Source organism: Typopeltis vanoorti, chromosome 12 (genome assembly GCF_054136105.1).
Source record: "Typopeltis vanoorti isolate ZY-2024b chromosome 12, IOZ_Tvanoo_1.0, whole genome shotgun sequence".
In the NCBI taxonomy this organism is placed as follows: Eukaryota; Metazoa; Arthropoda; class Arachnida; order Uropygi; family Thelyphonidae; genus Typopeltis; species Typopeltis vanoorti.
In genome coordinates, this window is record NC_143560.1 from 138,536,305 (window position 1) to 138,544,658 (window position 8,354).

Sequence of the window (8,354 nt, forward strand, 5' to 3'; positions counted from 1 at the left end):
CTTTTTTTTTTTTTTTGACATTCATTTCATGTGCATAAAGGTGAAAACGAAATAACAATGTTTCTATAGTAATCACACCCCACTCCACCCACGGCGCTAATGCACGATAGGTTTGAACCTCTCGTGCATTAGTACCGTGGATGGAGAACGATTACATAATCCGTAAATCGCACTCTTAACTTGCGCTTTCTTTGAGCCACTTCAGGTCTCCAATAAGCAGGACAGTGGCCTCACGTCGGTCGTATCATTATCTACCTCACTACCTCGCTGAATGTCCAAAGATTTATAACAGAATATTAAAGAAGGCGTTGCTGAATAATCAAGGACTTAACTGCACAGTTTAATTGCTTTTTTTTTCTCGGACCAAAGTTCAACTATTGAACAAAGAAAATGCCTTCTACTAATTTACTCGAAATCAAATCAATACATAAAGTAAATAGAAAACGCGATCTGATACGGAAGAAAACTGCGTGTCCTAATTTACCGAAATAAAAGGATGCCAAGCCATCAAGTTCGTTCAATTGCAAACTTATGAGTTTGCGATCCTGGACTTGGGAAATCCTGACGGGAATAATTCTCTTTCACGGTTTTTATTATTATTATTATTATTTCTGGTAATAAAATAAATTAAGATTCATTTTCTAATTTAATTCAACATCCTATTTGATTCATATTCAATTAAATTAGGATTCATATCTCTGACGTCAGAGATACGAATCGTATGTAGAAAACGGGCAATCTGGAACGAAAGTTGGAATTGTTTGTTCGGAAGATAACTCGGTTATTCTCGGTGAGGAACGCTGCAACTCAAAAACGCCACTTTGAAAAGACGTTCCGAGTAATATCTAACTGAAATGTGGATTAGGTTTAAAAGGTAGTTTTTTAAGTTATCGTTTTGCATAAGAAATCTTAATTCTCCGAAAGTAGACCTGCAGAGTAATCCTTGGTTAAACTGCGCTGGTGATACTTAAACACTATCGCAGCTATTAAGGGATGCAACTCTAGCTCGCCTCCATGTGGTGCATTCTGGGTAACGCTAAAGAGCTAGAATGACTTGGCCATCCAGACTATCTTAGGATCTCCTGGATTAGTGTACATGCATATGCAAACAGTTTATCAGGTTACAATGACAGAAAACGGGACTCATCCTGTCAACCAGAAGTGCCCTAAGACTCGGTCCCTTGGACAACTGCTCAGAGTCTGCCAGCTGAAATATAGAAAGTATCAGCAGGGCTAAGAGCGAATGTCTTACTAGACTTCTTCATGAGAACAGAATTGACCTTGCCATAATACAAGAAACCCATGCAAGCAATGAGTCACAACTACGAGAAAGAGGCCCCATTCCAGGTTTCAATTTTATAGGAGCAACATACCATCAGATGCATGGGGTAGCCATCTATGCCCGGAATTCACTTACTAAAGTCCGTTTCATTTCTGCCAGCGATGTTTCAAACATATCTACCGTTATTATAGAAGTTAACGACCTAAAAATAAAATTAATGTCTACAAGCCATCTGATGAAGGTTTGCCAGCCATAATGCATTCTGTTGTTTATATTTGAAGATTTTAACAGTAATCATACCCAGTGGCGTTATAGAGAAACTGATGCAAATGGTGGCAAGCTATCCGAGTGGGCAGGGGCAAACAACACACAGCTGATTTTCGATCCCAAGGATAACCGCACTTTTAACTCAGCTAGATGGAATAGTGGCACCAATCCTGACTTAAGTTTTGTAACAACCAATGAAAGGAACCTCCCAGTGCCAACCAACTGTCGTGTTTTAGGACGATTCCCACACAGTCAACACCGCCCTGTCTTTATTGAGGTGGGCCCTCAAATCCCAATTACTGAAACTACACCAATGCCATGTTGGAATTCTGCTAAGGCAAACTGGAACAGCTTTTCATCAGATCTAGATAAAAATGTGCCCTGGATTCCACCATGACCTTAAACTACCGAAGATTTGTGAAACGCTAATTTCTACAGCCAAAAAACACATCCCTGGAGGTGCTAGGAAAGAATACATAGCTGGCCGGAGCAAAACCAGCGAAGCACTTTATAACAACTTTCTGAATAGTGGACGTGTGGATGTTTCAGATGATCTTATTGACAGCTTAAATGAAGTTAGAAAGAACAAATGGACTGACACCATGGAAAGGCTGAACTTTAAACATTCAAGCAGGAAGGCATGGGGCCTCCTTAAAAAGTTGGGTGGTAATTCCCTTCGCTCCAAATCAAAAGCTGCTGTTAATGCCAACTGTATTGCCAATCGGATAGTGAACCTATCAAGAGCTAAATCAGAAAAAACCCACACCAAAATACACTAAAATAATTTGGAAGGAAATGACCATACTTAAAGAAAGTTGTTCTGAAGAGACCAATCTATCGAATCCACTCACCAAAGAGCTGCACTCCATGGAGTAAAAACTGGTAAAGCTCCTGGATTTGATAATACTGAGTTTTTAAAACACTCTGGACCAAATACAGGGGAATGGCTGACAAAATTATTTTCTAATCTAATATTCTACAGAGTGGTAGATTACCAGGAATTTAAAAAATCAAAGATAATAGCATGAAACCTAGAAAGCCCGCTGAAAAACCTTAAAGCTACAGACTACTGTCAGTATCTGTCTTAAGTTACTAGAAAGACTTATTTACAATAGAATTAATACTATTATTATTGACGCTCTCCCCGGGCCTGAAACAGGCCCGGGAGCAACTGTGAAGATCAAGTTTTGGCCCTAATGGCACATATAGAATCTGGTTTCGAAAAATGCCTTAAAACTGGTGCAGTCTTTATAGACTTGACGGCTGCATATGACACAGTATGATCTACAAGAATGTCGTGATCTATAAGCTCCTTAAAAATATTGAAATGTAAAAAAATGACTCATCTGATCAACACTATTTTATCTAATAGAACAGTACATGTAGTTCTAGATGATGACATGAGCAAGCCAAGAACACTTAACAGTGGACTCCCACAAGGGTCAGTTCTGGCTCCTCTTCCTTTCAATTTGTATATTTCTGACCTTCCAAGGACAACGTCTAGAAAATTCGCATATGCTGGTGATTTATGCATCACATTCTAACAGCAGAACTTCTGTACTATAGAGCACGCATTGAGTAGTGACCTAGAGGAGCTAAACCACCTCTTTGAGAAGTGGCGTCTTATTCCAAGCACTACAGACTGAAACGTACTTTGAATAATAGCATGGCAAGAGACATCTTAAGAGTGCCACTAAATGGGAACATGCTACCGCACAATTTTAATCCAAAGTATGACATAACCATGGACAGAATCCTCTCCTTTAATAGACATCTCCCCAATATTGCTGCCAAACTCAGAACTAGAAATAGCATACTGCATAAACTTGCCGGAACAGCCTGGGGGCTTGTGCTCCCACATTAAGGACATCTGCTCTGGGCCTCGTCTACTGAATACTGCTCAGCTGTCTGGCTGAACAGTGCACACGTTAAATTAATTGATACTATGTTGAATCAGAAATGCGTATCATTTTTGGAACAATAAAGTCTACGCCATCATATTGGCTACCAGTTCTGAGCCACATACAACTGCCCCAAGACAACCTGATTCGTGAATATAACAAAATTTGCCAGAACTCACTAATTCCTGTACACTCTGATATTGACAGCTTTACATCCCAGAGGCTTCAGTCAAGACACCCGCCTATTATAACGGCACAACAACTTGTCACTGAGGAATATGATGCAACAATCACATGGCAGACGGAATGGACTGCCAAAGCCCAGGTAATCCGGCAGACTGTCTTTCACCCAAACAGCCCTCCACCAGATTTCGACCTACTTCGAAAAATATGGGCCTCCCTAAATAAGGTTCGCACCAACCATGGTAGGTGCAGAGCTTCCTAATTTACTTGGAGAATAAGATCAGACTTATTTTGTTAATGTGGTGAGGATAACCAAACTATACAACATATCATATTTGACTGTCCTCGTAGAGCCTTCATGGGACCAGTATCTGACTTTATAGCAGTTTCCACTGATGCTGTTGACCGGTGGTCGAACTTAGACATTCAGTGTCTAAGTTCGACAAAATGACTACAGTGTCACTTCACGCTATTGTATTCTTTTATGCATTTTGTTGTCTTGTATGTTTGTTTTTTTTGTGTGTGTGTGGTAGCATATGCATGTATTCTTCTTCTTAGCAAAAACGCTAAATAATAATAAATAAATAACCAGCTATTAAGAAACAGATTTGTTATATTAATTAATTGATCCAAAAACGACAAAAAACTTGACTGACTATAGTAAGTATATGACAGCATACGTTCTGTTGAAGAAAAGAATTGGCAACAACAAAGTGACAGACTGCGGAGAAAATTTCCGTCCTGAAGAAGTAGCATAGATCGCCACTCATTTGGAATTACTGTTCGAGTAATTCTGTAACACTGAGCTATTCCATACGTAACCACTTTTGGCCTGCAAAATTTTTCTCAAAACTTTTCTTTTTCGTTAAATGATGACAAGGACGACGACTGCGCAAAACTTTTGCGCAGTCGTCGTCCTTGTCATCATTTAACGAGGTGTAAAGCGACTGACAGATGATCTATGGTGGCTCGTTATTTGATGCATTGAATAAAACAAAGTATTAACTGTCTTACAGAAATGATGAATATTTCTTTAGGACGTCATCGATTTCTGCTTAATTAACAAGAGCGAAACGAAGACTATTGAAGAGTAGAAGTTGGCTTTCCTATTCTATAATTGCAAGCGTAAACCGAATTATTTCTAAATTTATTGTTTCTTGATGCGTCTCTCTCTTCAGTACGGTCTAAGGTCGTTGTGTAGATAGCGCAACATCGGCACGCAGAGGAACTTATACCTCAGCACACTTCGAGCACGATTCGGTTGCTAGCGCACGTGCCGCTCAATCCTCCAGGTGTTTTTAACTCTGCTGTTTGTGTAAGTCGTGATATCTTTTTTTGCCCCACTCGCCCTTATTTGGCCCTCGGAAGGTTCGTTTCATGTGAACGCCACCGTTCTTCCTCTTGGCTGTTTGCCTACGATTCTAGGAAATCAATACACTTCTAAGAAAATTGTTCTTATTAGTTAATGTATTTTCTTATCTTAATGAAGAAACGTACATAATTCAGGATAAAGCAGCGTGTTTTGTTTTTCTTTTATTTTTCTTACCTGTTTCGGCAGCCTTGTTCCTTGTACAAACGACAGAATCCATTTGCGTACTGCAATATGTGAATAACAGGTTCACAACAGATTATTAATTAATGATAAAACTTAATGTTCACTTATTTTTATCTTGCGTCATACCAGCACATGGAGACATGCAGCATCTGAATATACATTAGGACGTATGCTGCTCGGAAAAAAAGTCAACTGACACCATTGTGTGAGGAACAAACAGTTATGGCGGCCACCTTAATAAAATGTAGGATCTCCTTTCGCTGCGATGACCGCAGGAATCCTACGAGGCATACTTTCCAGACGCGTACGATAGTCATCAATAGTAATTTTGGACCATTCTTTCTGTAGGGCATGTAATGAGGTCCTGGAATGTTGTGGGACAGACGTCCCATGACCCAACCGACACTCTAGTTCGTTCTACAGATGTTTGATTCTACAGGGTTGAGATCAGAACAGTGTGAAGGCAAATCATTTTTGAAGATGTTCATGTCCACAGACCACGCAGTCACAGCAGTGGCAGCCTTATGACATGGCGCATTTTCGCTGAAAGAGGCGATGATATATGCTCTTTGCACCACTCAAGACAACGCTGCATGTTGGTTCGGTTAATGTGAGGCTTGGATATTGTGGTTCTACCATGGAAACCCAAGTTGTGTGCCTCGATCCTCAATTTTTTGAGGATTGGTGTAACAGAAGAACTCCGCAATGCAAAGTTGCAATTGCATGCAATCCATTACGATGCATGATCCACATGGTAATCTCTCTCTTGACCTCTTTCCAATTAGTGTACACAATCTACCAATAATTGTCCGGATACTTTAGCAATTTACAATTGATACCATCAGTATCACTTATTTCTAATATCGGATATGTCCACATTTGGCTTTGATCACCTAGTGCACTCTTTGAGGGAGGCTTTCCACGAATGTGCGGAAGACGTTTGGTGGAATTTGTCTCCATCCCTTCATCAAAGCAGCACTGAGTTCAGTGGCAGACCGAGGACGTGTTGCTCTGGACCTCAATCGTCAGTCCAATTCGTCCCACAGATGCTCGATACGGTTGAAGTCAGGCCTCTGCACAGTCCAGTCGGTTAACACCGATCTCTTCATACCATTCCATAACACCTGCAGCTTTGTGGCATGGGGCATTGTCATCTTGATAGTAACATGGGTCCATTCCACAAAAACTGCACAGTGTAGGCAGCACCTGATTATCGAAAATATCAAGGTACTGAACTGCCTTCATGGAACCATAGACAACGACCAGTGGTCCCACTCCAAACCAGCTGAATGTATCCCACACTACATCATTACTTTTCCACCACTTTTTACTGCGAGTACAATACACCGTGGTAACAAGCGTTCACCAGGCTGCCTCCACATCCACACCCTACCATCACACCGGAAACAGGTGAACCTTGATTCATTGCCTCAGAGTACCGCTTTTCACTGTCAGTTATCCAGTTTACACATTCTTTGTAGCAGCCCAGACGAGCCGACTTGTTCGTTGTTGTGATGTTCTGCTTGTGTGCCGCTACCCCTCCGTGTAAACACAATAAATGGAGTTCTTTTTGTACAGTATTAGTGTCCCCTGTGATGTTACTGGTGCTCTGGAACTCATTGCAGATGGTCTGTGCCGATTGTAAACAGTTTTTGTGCCACTAATTTTTACACTCTCCTGTCCCTGTTAGTCATTTTCGGCGTCCCCCCCCCCCGGTGTTTACCTGCACTAGTGATCTCAGGACGTCTCCAGTTATTGATCACATCGCCAACCGTTGATTTAGGATGCTCCAGTTGAGCAGGAATGGCACATATGGACATGCCATCAATGTGACTGCTCACGATGATACCTCTCTCGAAGTCACTGAGTTCACGTCGTGTTGCCGTACCACCTGTATTCAAGTGCTACGATGAAATACCGTTTCCTGCTATCTGTACACCGGTTTTTATGTTATTAATAAACCTTTAATGTTCCCTAACTTAAAATAACAGGGGATACGGACAATTATTGTCCGGATACACTACTAGATAGTGTATATTAAAATGGAGGATGTCATCGATCGATCCATATTTTATAACCAAACATAGAAAGAAAGAAGTTTCTGAATCGAATTGGGATTACACATCTTAAAAAACACTAACTCTGTCCAGAGGTCCGTATCTTCGCCTTCTATTAGTGCTTAAATTAGGTTTCACCAACGTCACATCTGTTTCCTACTGTTGGTTCTCATCAGAGACCAGGCAAAAGCCTAAAGAGAACAAAAATCTCTGTTTAGCACCAAAGGAATCGTATGTCAGAAAGTTAAATTCATCATAACTGGAATCTCGTTAGATGTATAATAACATTACTGAAATATACAATTTAGCGTAAATGAGATATTTATGGAGCATTTAACCGGGGCAGAGTTTGTCCCTTTTAAGTAGTGCAAAGCAACTGCATTGCACTACTTTATATTCTCATAAATTTCGATAATACAGCAGTGGATTTCTACAGAATGGTGTAGTAAATTATCTTCAGTATCAAATCCTTTTCTGCACCATTTACGTTGCTGTTCTGCATTACATTATAATGCATATGACCAGTGGCGGCTCGTGGCTTGAAATCGTGGGGATGCTGCAACTTTCGAAATATACATACACAGTGTAAGTACGGTGCATACGCGTTTGGATAAAATATCAAAATTATGGCAAAAATTAAAAAAAAAATTTAAACATGAAAAAATATTGTTTATTACTGATAAAATTATACAGTTTAGTATAATTAAAAATTACTTAAAAATAAAATCCATTCCTTTAATTGTAATTGAAGGAATGGATTTACAATTTTTGGACATTACAATTAAAGGATTTAATTGTAATGTCCAAATATTTAAAGAGACGGAGTAAACACGATAAGTACTATGAACACCCTACTATTGGCGCAAACTGCATATAAACAACAGTGGAACTGCGAGACAGACATTGCTGCATTTGCGTAATGCAGCAAATTGCTGCATTACGCAAATTGCTCGCATCTCACCATGACGTGCATATGCTTGCGCGCGTAGCAATGTGACACTGTGGTAAACACAATGCTGCTAGCGTCCTTCGCCCTCTTAAGTGCTGCTACAAGATGGATTTTTATTATTCTTTTATACAAAATAAGAGAATTGTATAGGATTGTTGAT